This window comes from Anas acuta, chromosome 11 (genome assembly GCF_963932015.1).
Source record: "Anas acuta chromosome 11, bAnaAcu1.1, whole genome shotgun sequence".
Classification (NCBI taxonomy): Eukaryota; Metazoa; Chordata; class Aves; order Anseriformes; family Anatidae; genus Anas; species Anas acuta.
The window spans coordinates 4,884,048-4,897,574 of NC_088989.1; the positions used below are offsets into that span (position 1 = coordinate 4,884,048).

Consider the following 13,527-nt stretch of genomic DNA (forward strand, 5'->3'; position numbering starts at 1 on the left):
AGATTTTCCTCACCCTTCCACCCTCCAGCTTACTCATGGGCTGATCCAGCCCTTCCCCTTGTTAAGGGATTTCACTCCAGTTTATCCGTCCCATTTCTGGCAGTAATCTAACCACGTCCCTTCACTCCAGTTCCCCTGAATTCTGGCCTTGCAGTGGGCCACCAGTCTCACCTTGCACATCTGATGGCACATCAATATCAGACCCAAAAGGGCCAAAGCCTGATTCTTTCCTCTCAAACCATCCATCAGCACTCGGCCCTGGAGTGAGAACGTAAGCACAACACCCTCTGAACCAGGTCTCCCACTTCACTCCTCTTCTTTCACTACCTCACCTTGGCAAATGTGCAAGTTTAAAATCCTGCTCCAAACCCAATGTCTAACACTTCACGCTCCTGGGACCACAAATCCCCAAACAAAACCAGTCTTCTCTCACAAGCTCCAAATAAAGATGCAGGTGAGGGAGCAAACACCATGAAGCAGGGCGATGTGAAGATTTCATAGCAAGACTTCAGGCAACTGAACACGAGTTGTATTCAGCTGAAATGTCAGATCTAAAAACCATCGCAGCGTGCTGCAAATGGCCTGGTTTTTCTTTTTGATTCTTATTGCTTTAGTTTTGTTTATTCTTATGTAACCTGTCAGCAAAACTTACTCTGCCCCTGAACTGTTTGTGGTACCCTGATATCGAGAAGGACAGCTTTGCTTCTGCTCCTGCCTGGCGCAGTTATTGTATCAGCCTTCATTTGCCAGCCTGTAATCCTGTGGCTGTCTGTGTGAGTGGCACTAGTCACATTCAATAACACTTTGCTTTCGCAGTTAGCCCTCGGTTCTGCACAGCCTTTACATACATGTTTACACATCTCTGACTGGAGGGATTTAGGCGGGTGTCATTAAATCTGCACCTAACGTGTTTGTGCAGCAGATAAGGGAGAGTGGTGATGGATCTGGGAATGGCTGTGGCTGTAACCCACACCGAAGGCTACAAATCTTTGGAGAACATTAATTAAGAAGTTACATCAAATGTGTAGCAGGTGGCTGGGACCATAGAGGTACAAAAAATCATCTCAGTCAGGGGCTAGCAAACTAACTGCACAGCTGCTACTTTGGAAATGGGGGTCACTGCAGGGTGGTTAGGGAGTCGATGGATTAGGGTCTCACAAGGCTGTGGGTAGGAGATGGGGACTGTGTGGCTGTCCTGACAAAACTGTGCTTGGAGGCAACTCGCTATCTCTGCCTTTTCATCATCTAATCTTTGTTTTTCAAGATAAAAGGGCTGTGGAGGGAATGGAAGGGTGGCTGCATACACCAAGGGGTTTGACATGATTCAGTGCTGTGGTTGACCTCAGGGTGTGTTCCTCCTACAATCAAAATTGCAAAGTAGCCTCCTTGCAGAAAGCAATCTCAGAGTCCCTCCCCATTGCACTCTTCTTCCATCAGCTAGATCTACTGCCACTGCTCCTTTTTTCTTCCTGCAGCTTTCCTTCCTCCATTCATAAGACATTTATTTACTTTTTAAATAAAAATAAGCCTTGTAAGTATATATTGAGCACATCAGAAATAAGACCTTCCCTATGCTTTTATGCACATACATGTATACACACACTTTCCTTTAAAGTGTCTCATTAGTTGGGCACAATTTGATCTTGTGGCTTTTACCTTTCTCTCCTCTATGTTCCCCTATTTCTCAACACAAAGATACCAGTTTTTGCAAGGACAGTGCAAATTTATGGAATTCAAGTACTGAGAGATTCTCTGAAACTGAAACCATCTCAGTGTGGAATAGAGGAAATTAGTCAGAAACATGCCATGGCCTTTTTCCTCCCTTTCCGTGCAGCTTTCCTAATAAGGTAGATGAGACAGGTTTTGCTTATAGCATTCATAGAACCATACTCCTCACCCTCTCCCTGTCCAGGTGCTCTAAGCAAGAGCACAGAAGCCACACTTCACAGGCCAACAACATTTTACCTAATATTGCACTTCCAGCTCTTTCTGTGCCTTCCTAAAATGTCACTTCCCCGCTAGAAGCACCTGTAAACAAAGCTGAAGGTAACGCCTAGCTTTGCCTCGAGTCCTGCACTGTGGTGGGTAACCTACCCCATGGCACTGAGCTGCATGGAGCAGGGGGAGCAGCAGCAATCAGCTGCTCCCTGTGTGCACACGCTGTGCTTTACCTTCCCTTTATCAGTGTCTTGTTAAATTTCCATCAACCTGAACAAGATGATCTATATCTCTTGTAGGTAGTAAATAAGGGTGCGTTGGAAAATGGGTATGTATGAGTTCTAGCCATAGGTTGACAAATACACACAGAGCAGCTGAGTTACCAGAAAAATTAAGTGCCATATGATAGAAAACCTTTTAAATAACAATGCTTAAAATTAGGCCATGAAGGTGACATCAAGATGTCATTTTCCAACATAAATTTAGCCCAAAAGCAGTCCAGTTGGTATTTTCTCTATACACAACATCCCACTGGATAGCACAGGGTTATGTTAATGGATGTATTTAAAAGTATGAATGTCTTTAGAAATGTCCTTTGCTAGCCTGCAAAGCTCCCTGGAAATATATACCTATAGGAAGGTATCTGTTCTTGATAAGAAACCACTTCACCTTTGATTGGAAATAAAGGTAGGAAAACAATACTCACTTCATAAGCATGATCATTATATCAAACGGCTGTGCCTCTTGCACCCACTACTACAGTTCAGCTCTGTCTTCGCATTATTGGGCTAGCTACACTGTGCTTTTAATCAGCTTGATTATAACTAGGCATGTAACTTAAATACAAAACAGAAAAGATTTTCTTCACTGTCTTGACATGCTCAGTATTATGCTGCTCAGGTTGAATAACTTCTAGTTTGGGGGAATGCAAAGTTACGTTGCTCAGCAGAGCATAATGGGGTGCCTGAAGTTACAGGTAACAGGGTTTTCCAAGTACTTTATGGGATCTACCATCCTTTTAGAACTACTTCCCTACAACAGCATGAGCCTATCTCACCTCCTTGCTGTCCCTAGGAGCAAGGGCGCTGAGCTCCCAGGTTCACAGCGAGGGGTTGAGGGTGGACACAGCTCCCTTGCATGTGCTCCCTGCGGCCACCCACTGGGTAATGGCCTTGGCTGGGCAATTCAGAACGCGGCCCCAGGACCTCGCACACTTATCCCTGCCACCAGAAGTGCCCGTAGAGAGCAGTAAGTGTTATAGTGCAGCACATTCCATCTTCACCTCGGCAAGCATGGCAGGATCAGACTGCCACTTTCAGATAATAACCATTTCACGTACGCAGTTACAAGACCTATTTATAGGGATTATTTCAGCTGCCATCTTTACACTTAAGTGGAAAGGACTGGTGCTCTGGACAGGTGGCAATTTTACACTACTCACCCACCTCCGTATCTTCCTATTTGGGTGTGCACTATGTGGTTACATTTCCATTTGGATGACTTTAATGTTCTTTAGGCAGTGAAAGTTCTTGAAAAAATGATGAAGCAAAAGAAAAAAGTTCAGGTAGGCACTGAAGTAAAGCCAAGTTGGGAACATTTGACTAATGACCCACCCAGGCCTTTTTTGCCTGGAAATTTGGAAGAGGTGTTTACGATTAGCTGTTTGTGTATCCAAGCTATGCAAACTAGTAAAAACAAGTCACATGAGAGGGAGAGAAGGAACATTGACTGCTTTGACAACTGCTTTGCCATTGCTAAGGAAACTGCTCCCTTGGTAACCATGGTCAGTACATCTGTCTTATTTTATCTCCAATCCTCACATAGACACCATCATGGAAAGAATATTAACACAATAACAAAAAAATCCAAACATTTCAGAAAAGGAAAAACTAACAAAAGCGCAAGGTTTCTATTAATTTGTTTACTAAAAAGTTTAGGAAGATTCTGCTTTGGTGTCAATTATGGCTTTGCCTTGCCTACCTGAGATGTGCTCCGTAAATATTAGCTTATTCACAGAAGCAATTTATGGTTTTGTTCTGCTTTGTACTTTAAAATATGCAATACTTATTTTCTGTTAACAATCCTAATTTACCTAATGCAATTGGACTTGACAATAGGAAAGCCTGAAGGCTGAGAAAGCTTTTACCGCTGCCAAAATGAAAGTTTATGTTCTTTTTGTCAGGAACACGCTCTCTCACAGATTTGAACAGCGTAGTAAAAATGGAAGTCCTGATCTGAAGGACAACAACTAACTTCTGAGATGTCTCTGAACCTTTTGGGTCAGGGACATGCAGCATCACCAAGAGCTTTCTTGACAGTCCTGCTCAAACTCATTAGCAAGTAAGAGAATCAAAAAAGTACAGAGGGAAATCCATGGGGAAATCCTAGATGCAGTTTTTACCCCTCTTGAGCAGAATCAGGATATCTACCCACATCTAAAATTAAACCAGATGTGGGATATTTTGATGGAAGTGCAACTCTACCCAAAGAAATGACTATGCCCAACAAAGCCCTCAAATCTAACGAAAAAAAGAAATCTGCCTGGTACAAAGGATGCAAACATTCTCTGAAGCTTTCTATCCTCTATCTAGTAGTACTGGAGGCATCCCAGTGACATTACATGATCATTTTCCTATTCCTGTAAAGTGGTGGGGAAGAACTCAAGTAATGGTGAAAGATGAAAAAGACATCCTAAGTAGGTTTGAGAGCACCTGTTCTCAAAGTGGGCCACAGTAATGGCATGATGCAGGGGCTTCGGGTCATACAACCACTTGAAAACACATTCCTCCAAAAGCAATTAATCTGACATTATAACTGCCAGGGCTGGGTTTTGTGAATTTAGAGTGACTGCACATATAACCACAACAAACACCTGTTTGATAAGAAAAACCTCTGCATTAGCTCAGACCAAGTCTTGTGTCACTACTCTGATAGCAGATGCCAGCATATGCCTAGAGAAGAGCTCAGTAACAGTAGCAGAGCCCATCAGGGATTATAGGAATGCTCAGGCATTTCAGCAAGTGGCTGACAGACAATTTTAGACTGATGGGCTTCCATCAAGTCCAGTGTAGAGGCAGTAAAGTGTGGCTTTTCATGGTGGTGTGAGCAGGTGTGCATCCCACTGGGAGTGTGCTGCATGATTTGTGGTGGGAATGAACTGAGAGCGATGAGTTTCTCATGGAAGCTACTTACAGCTCCTTCCTCTTGAGTTATCCTATTGACAGAAACATCACACAGCAATGACTCATCTTCAACTGACACAAGCAATCCTGCATCCATTTCTATGGCACAAATGCTGCAGTGGCATCAGCAGCAAATCTTACCTTCCCACCAGAACACATCGAGCATCCTCCCTTCATACCTATTCTGATAGGGAAATGTAACACAACGAGAGCTATTCTCACTGGTACTTGCATTCCCACTGCAAAAGTTTTGAGACACTACCAACATAAACACCCTTTTACTGCTCTATCACGGAGCCTGGCCCTTCATTTTTATGGGTAGGCTTTGCAATTAGCACTCACTGGACATTCATTTAAACTTTATCCAGAAGCCAGAAATGGTTGTGCAAATGCCACTGGTGTAAGAAATTAATTATTTCTTCTAATCCTTTCCCTCTCACCTGTGTTGATCCAGTGACACGATAAGAAAGAGCAGCACCTTGCTTCAGTTGCCCTGCAGGGCTCAGTAAAGTTGTGCTTCACTTTCTCTTAATTCCAAATGAGGGTGATGGCAATCTCATCCTTTCCCAGGAGCTAAGTGTGAGTACAGAGACTACCAAAATCCTCAGATATTGTCAGGGAGCAGCATGGCCAGGCTGCTCCCTGAGTGACATGAGAGACCCAGACAACCCCATCCTGCAGTACCTGAGCGGGGTGGGCAGTCCTGGAGATGGAGGCTAGGTCCAGCCAGGAACTCAGGTCCTAAAGCAACACCATAGTGAGATCAAGTTAAGAAATCAGCCTGTGGGCTAGGAGCAACAGGGTCCATAGCCAAGCTATGAGCTAGCATGCCCCCAGCACAGCTCAGAGAAGGGAATAAGGGTCCCCCAGCAGAGCTTAAATGGGCTCCTGGGCCCACAGGTGTTGGGTACAGGCACCAGGTGAGGTTGGTCAACGCAATTAAGGTTAATTACTGCTTGCTATCTGGACATTAACAGGAGACAGGGTAAATAATAGGTATTTACTAAGCTGCTAAAATCTTGATGTCTAGCTTAAATATTAAGGAAACCCTGGTGACAACTTTTTTTTTTTTTTTTTCAAGTATTTCAAAAAGGAGGGGTAAGGTACTACTTTGAGGAAAGGAACTATTTTTTTTTTTCCCCACATTTTATTTAAAATAATAATACATTTCAGAGAAAAATAGAGAAGTATATACGTATTTACCACTGAAAACTAGAATGTCCATGTACATAAATATATTAAAGATTTTGCAGAAGACCACTCTTGTTCTCAGACTGACTTTATAGCCTGCATGAACCCTTCAAGGTCTGATCCAAGTAGTGTAAAACAGACAAGCAAAACACTTAGTTTAGCAGCACGTGCTTTGCAGTGTACTACCTATGGCTGCTGCACGATGCTGAATCTTCTCGCCAGTCACTTGCTGTGGAATAACTCTAAGATTAGGCAGGCTAAGGCCAACGTGAAATCTGTGCCACTTAACCGCTCTGTCAAAATGAATTGGGCTGCTCTTGTTGCACTAGCCTTGAGAAAAAAGCACTGGGCCTTGGCTGGCATACACCGATGGAGCAGGGAGTGAGGCTGTCCCTCCATGTGGCAGGGTGACAAAGCTGCCTGGGGGAGGCAGGAGGTCTCTTTGTGTCAGCCAAGGACCTTCTCAATCTGGCCTCTGCAGGGTGATGCTCCCACTCCCAGCCCTTAGGTAGTGCAGCGTCAAGGCTGCTTTGAAGCCAGCTGGCCTGGTTTTGAGATTGCCTGAAAGATAACTGAGAAGACAAGTTGGCTGGACAAGGGCTAGCAAGTAAGTAGGCCACCAAAAGTTTGTGATTAAGATAAAAATGCCTTTGTAGTCTTTGTGGTGATTGAGAGCGCTGGTACTCAAAATCTGAATGGCTCTGTTCAAAGAATGGGCAAGAAAGAGCTTTCCTAAATCCTTTACTTTTGCTAAAAAATGACAAGAGATCATCTGACAGCAGGTTCATTAGGCTCATCTTTCAATAACGAGGCTTTCCTAGGAGCTGCCTGGACTCTCACAGCTGAGCCTGTTGCCTGCACAGCCTCCAGCAGGATGTCATAGAGCCCCTGCTAAATAAAACGCCTAAACCCACCACATGCCCCTGGAGGCCAGAAACCTTCCTGAGCTGTCTGGGAAAGGAGAGGTTGAGCATGGTGGAGAGTAGGTGTGGTCTGATCAACTTCTGAAGATGTACAGAAAAGAACACAAAACAAGTTTGGAAGGGACATGAAGATCATGCTTAATTTGAAAGGGTTTGCCCTTGAGACCCATGGAGAGCACATCAGCTGGCTCCAGCTCATGTGTTTTCTCCAGCACTCTAGAAAAAAAGAGCTGAAGTACAGTATGTACTCGTCTGCTGAGACATTTAGATTGGCTACTGATACTCTGCAAATGTTTATAAAGAAAACAAAATGTGGATGATAGCCATTTTAATTAAAACGTGCGGATTCGGTTCACCCCGAGTCACATGGCCCCTGAGCCACGTTCTTGCCCTTTTGGAGACATCTGCTCCACAACAGCACCAAGGCTCTGTGTCTTTTGCTCTCTTGCTGCTGTTTGCTTGCTTGACAGGTCTGGTATGAGCAGCTACGGGTGGAGGCATTGCCAGGGCCAGGTGTCTGAGCAGCATCTACAAGGTGAAGGTTAATATCCCTTGGCCCTGCCACCTCAGTTTGATTTTAATCAAGTCAAAGCCAAGAGGAGGAAAAAGACAGAATTAAAACTTCAAGACTTACCTGCCCAGGGCAGAGTTGCCTCCTGTGTACCATGTAAACTGTCAACAGATTTGGTGGCTGGTTCCTCAGGTGAGAGATGCTTGTGAGCTTCCTCTGGGCCATGCAGCACATCCTCTCCCAAAATCAGGAGCGCAGATATTTTTGTAATGTTCTGGGGATGTTTCCTTGCTGCTGTCACTTGCTGCACAACATCACCCAGATACATATATGCCTGTAAAGCATGAGAATCCCATACTGAGTTATATATACCATGCCCACACTGAGCCTTCAAAAACATGGGAACTACAGTTCTTGAACCATTGTTCTCTGTCACTGTCCCCCACCTCCAACGCGGGTGACTTTGCTAACCTTGCAGTGAAGGAACTGACAACCCTGATGAGAGCAGAGACATAATTTCACATCCAGCCCAGAGCATTTATTTACTCAACCACTGTAACCCCAGGGACTCATGTGGGAGGGTGCTGTCTAAGTCTTCCCACTCAGCTCTTGCTGAGGCTGAGAACCACCATCCTGCAAAGCCTGACACATTCTGGCACCTGGCTCATAATGTCCTAGCGAACTGTGAGACAGAAACAGGTGCCCACTGGAGTGGCTGGAGCAGTGGCCGTATCAGGGCGCCTTTAGGAGACCTTCAGCCATCAACAGCATCCTTTCTCTGTGGCCCAGAAATCAGGCTGGGCCAGGGTTTTAGCCACAAAGGGCTCGATTCTCCCATGCCACCTTCTGGCCTTGGTGACACTGTTGCCCAAAACGTCTACTGAGGTATCATGAAATCCCAACTCAGCCTCCGTGGCATGAAATTTTATATCTACTGTGTGCTGATGGGACAAACGGGGGCCTCCTCTTCCCACCAGATTTTCACAGGCTTCTGACAGCTAATCCCATTTTCCTTCTGTGTCCTTGCCATTTCCTTATTTCCATCTGTTTATGTGATGTGTGTGTGTGTGTTCTGTATGCTGAAAGCCTAACACAGAGCCCAAATGGGTGCTGCCTACATCTCACGGTGCCCAGAGCTGCCGCATGCCCCGGCCTCTTTGCAGAAGGCCAGCCAAAAAAGTTTGCTTCCCTTTCCTCGCCTCAGTGCTTTTGGATGTCAGGACCAGCGTCAGCTCTCTTCAGAGACTGGAGCAACTGCTGTGAATTTAAAACAAATATTTTTCATCTCAAATGCCACGGCAGGTCAGCTAAACAGAAAAGAATAGCTGGTAACAGGCGAGAAACGATGACAGGGTGGAGTGTTTACAGCTCCATCAACAGCTCGGTGTTAATGAGCTGAGTCCGAAAATTACCTCTGTATTGATGAAGGCTTGGATGGAGCACACAGATGAGAAGGATAGTGATTGCCTCTGGCTGCAGGCAGAACTCGAAGAGCGTTTATTTTTCACTTTCAATTTAACTATTTTTTTGGAGAGGGCAGTAAATTTCTGCAAACTGCACTCCTGCAGCTGCCTGCAGCCTGGCACATGTTCAGGGGTGCAGGATTTCATCCTGTCCTGGAGCACATCTGTCTGTGCACAGGAAGGAAAAAAAAACTTAGCTGTAGAGTCTGTCCTTTGGTGTGTTTTTGTGTACTCATGTGCTTCTAACAAAAAGTGCCAGGCAGCAAAAATGTACCTGCTATATGGATGTATAAGGGCTGCAAATATATCAGACAAAAACAAAAAAAAATAAATCTCATGTGTTGCAACTGCTGTAATCAATGGGAATGTTCTCATGGAAGCAGTTACTCCTGTCCCTGAGTTTTCCCTTTTGTTTTCTGTATGAGGTATTGGTATTGCTACGGCTGAGCAAAACAGGAAAGGGTAGAGCGATGTCCCTGGTGGATGCTCCATTTGAACTTCCAATTTATCAGTGATGGAGACAGGTTTTTCAGGATACCTTTCTTTATGTGGATTCCATTTTTGTGATTTTTTTTCTAGGAAAGCTTCTCCTGTTCAGGGCAGCCACTGTTTCTGAGCGACTTTTAGCACAGCATGTCTCTGTACAAGAGTTTTAATTGTGTTGAACTGTGCTGCAAGTAAGGGCTGATGTGTTCAAGTTGAATGGCACAGTGCCACACGAACAGTTCAAGCACATCAGCACTCAGCACTGCCCTTTAGGTCCCTGCTTATGATTTCTGAGGGTAATTTTCTGTGGTGGAGGCATTTCCATAGGTCAAGAGAGGGGACACCTCAAGAAATACCACTCTTCAGCTATTAGTGAAATTCATTTATAATTTCTGCCATAAATTTGGATTAGTAAATGGTTGATTTTGTTAGTGTTTGTGTGTCTGAGGGAGAAGAGCTCCGGCAACCAGTAGTATTTTTCTCTGAAGGAAGAGTATTTATTGTTTTAAGTGGGTGCTTTCTGCTTATATGAGAAAATTTAAAGGATTTTTTGTTTGTTTCAAAATACAAACAACAGAAATAGTTCTAAATGCCCCAAACAGATGCTTTTAAACAATTTAGCAATACAGAGAAAGTATACCCTGTTGAAGGCAGGCTACAGGAATGTTAACATCCACTCAAGGTAAATCAAGTAATGGACTGTTGGCCTATTTTTCAAACCGCTTCTCCTCAGTAACTTGACATTTGATAGGATTATCTATTACTGTTGGATTTTGGTTGACTCTCTGGTATGCTTGAGAAGATTGTCATCTTGTGATTTAAAGATAATAGAGCCAAGCATGTGAAACTGCACACAGAGAATAAACCTTTGACTCAGAACTGACTATTTTGTTAAAAAAAAAAAAGAGGGCGACTTTGACTTGAGCTCCGTTTGATACACTCATGGTTAATGAAATTATCCAGAGATAACTTTCCATTCTAAATATTGCTGGGCTATTTTTGAAAGGCTCCTATGGCATTCTGCACAGAGCGGCCTGAGTGCTGCAAACGCAGTAACAATACGAAAAATCTGAGGAGGGTGAGCTTGATTAAAGACTTGTGACAATAGCTAATGTAAGCTTTAACTAAAAATGTCAACTCCATTTGTTTTCAGCTTGAAGAGTTTCTAGATCAGAATGTGCAGGTAGGAGTTACAACAATTTCAAGATTACACTTGACCTAGTAGAAAAGATGATTGTGTAAAAAGTGACATAAACTGGGGACTTGGTGCGTGTGTGTGCGTGTCCACATGCCTGTATATAAATATGTAAACACTGACAAAGGACTGCACCATCACAGGTTTCCAAAATATGCAATATCTATTTTTACTTCTAAGCCTCACAATTGGCAATTTGAAAAAAAAAAAGAAAAAAAAAAAAAAAAGGAAAGAAAAAAGAAATGAGTTAGAGTGGGCTTTTTATTATGCATGGTTTTATTTCTTTGAATTTCAAAATTACCTAGCATGCATTTTAAACTTTGGTACAATTTGCAGGCTGTTTTCATTTCTATTTAAAAAGGCTAAACACTAAGAATGTGCCTCTGCTTTGCATTCTAATTGCATGTAACTGATTTGCACAGCAGAACAAAAACCTAATTTTCAGATTATGAATCATGCGCTAAGAAATAATTATTGTTTTACGAGGTAAAAAATGTTTTCCACATTTTCCCCCCTTGCCCAATTTATGAGAATTGTTTGCCAGTTTGCAGGTTGCCAGCCTTCCCAGAGCAGCATCTATTACTCTTTAGGGACTCGAAAAAAGGTAGACAGAAAAACGAGGCATGCAACTGTTTTGACTGCATTCTTTTGCTTGCAACGTAACACTTGCCTTTTATTATTTTATCTTCAACAATCAAGGGGTGACTAAATGGTTGCAGGTGGTGATGAAAATAAAAGCCATCCATCATTATTTATTAGGCATGAAAAAGATACACAATAATGTAATTTAATCCCGGAGCAGACAATTATTTCCACATATTGATAATACAATGTGAAAACTGTCATGAATCCTAATGTGATGTTCGCCTTTATTGGTGAACCACTAGTAGCAATGCAAATAATGAAATTGTATAAAAAAGAAAAAAAAAGTAATTATTTGCATATACCAATAGTGTTGTAGAAAAACACATCATTACTAACTTCGGAAAATATAATAATCATGGTTTGTGTGTTACTTTGGTTTTGAAGTTTGCAAATGCAGAGGCAAAATGTTCCTCTAAGTAAATATTTTATTGATTTCTGTATCATCAAAATAATTCCACAAGTTTTGATAAGGGAACTGTAAAGCCACGAGCAGACAGCTGTATAATCAGCACCAGTTTATAGAGGTTTGCAGATCTCTCTGTTAATCTATTCATGTATTTGTGCACAACACTTCCTCCATTAAAAATAATTTAAGAAATGTCTTTGCTCCATCTGGGCCTGATTCGAAGCCCATTTAACTCATCAGAAAGACTCGCATTGATTTTGGTGGGCGTTAGACAGAAACCCTTTGTTGCGGCTTTCTATAAATAAAGTTGAGCTCCAGTTTGGGCAGAGCAGTTCACAAATCTATATTCATACGGATGACATTCACCCCTGGGCAGATGCAAGCATGTGCCACTTAAGGTCCACTTATGTCTCATTTTGAGGCGGGTAAAAGGGCCTTTTGGCTGGACAAAAATATACATTTTTATAAATAGGCAACTGTACATGCAAAGTATATCTGCAACTGCACAGCTAATTTACATTTGAATTACCATGTCTGGGCATGCAAATCAGGTAATTACTTGCTCACATATAACCGGCCATTTGCATGCACAAATACCTATTATATGCATTCAGTCACAGTAATGTGTCTGCAGCATTTAGCTGTATCTCAAGAGGAACTACAGCAAGGAAGAGGTTTACATTATCTCTTATGGACTTGCTGTCTTCTACAGTAATGGAAGTGATATTGAACTCATTAGGAGATCTGAAAAGTTGCTGTGTATGTTGTCCCCTAAACTGAAGTCCCTTAGACTCAGGTCTGTAAGAGGTCATTCCTGGAGCACTTGTGTCAGCAAAACATTGAAAATCGGTTACAAATGGGGTGTCTCTTTCCCGCTGTAAAGGCATGGACCATGAAATGGTAAAATGCATCCTGAAAATATTGCTGAACACATGATGCCATTCCAGGTGACATCTCTGGGGAAGCTGCTGAGCATTTTGGGCAAGTATCAAGGGCTGGGGATAGACATAGAGCTACTGTGCTCATGGGGGCATCCCTGCTCAGCTTCTCCTAGCCTTGGCAGCAGCTGTTTTGTATCATCACCATACTTCCCAGCTCCTAACACTTTATTTTCAGGGAGGAGCAGAGATGTCAAGTGAGGATTGCCAAAAAGCCAGACGCTATCCATCTCCTTGTGATGGGCACAAGGTGGTCTGAGTATCACCTGAGGTGCAACAGCAGCAGCTGCTATCCTGGAAAGCACACAAACTGGAGGCAGTGATGACAGCCAGGCTGGAGACGCAGCCACATCAGAGCAGAAAGGACCCAAGCGTGGCTCCACCACCCTGGGGGGCAGGCAGGGTGCTGCCAGGGGGAAGGAGCAGAGAAGTGGTTGCACTTTCACTTTTGCCTTGTGTTTAGGCTGTTGGTAGAAGGACAAGTGGGCCCGAAAAAAAAAAAAACAACACATGATTTAAGTTGTTTTTCTCCATTAATCAGTGCATTTTTTTTTCAGCTGCCTGGCTTCATTACATTTGTTTGTCTTTCCCTCTCCAACTGAGCAGGGGAATCTAATTTTTTTCTGAATTTGGCTTAAGAGACAAATTA

General features: G+C 43.1%; 1 long non-coding RNA gene across 1 annotated transcript in view; it reads right to left on the minus strand.

The window, feature by feature from the left end:
- Window positions 1-13,527, minus strand: part of LOC137862653 (uncharacterized) — a 237,337-nt gene that overhangs the window by 35,163 nt on the left and 188,647 nt on the right. The window contains exon 4 of the long non-coding RNA XR_011100459.1: window positions 7,869-8,079. This is a non-coding gene — a long non-coding RNA (uncharacterized lncRNA). The remainder of the gene's footprint in view (window positions 1-7,868; window positions 8,080-13,527) is intronic.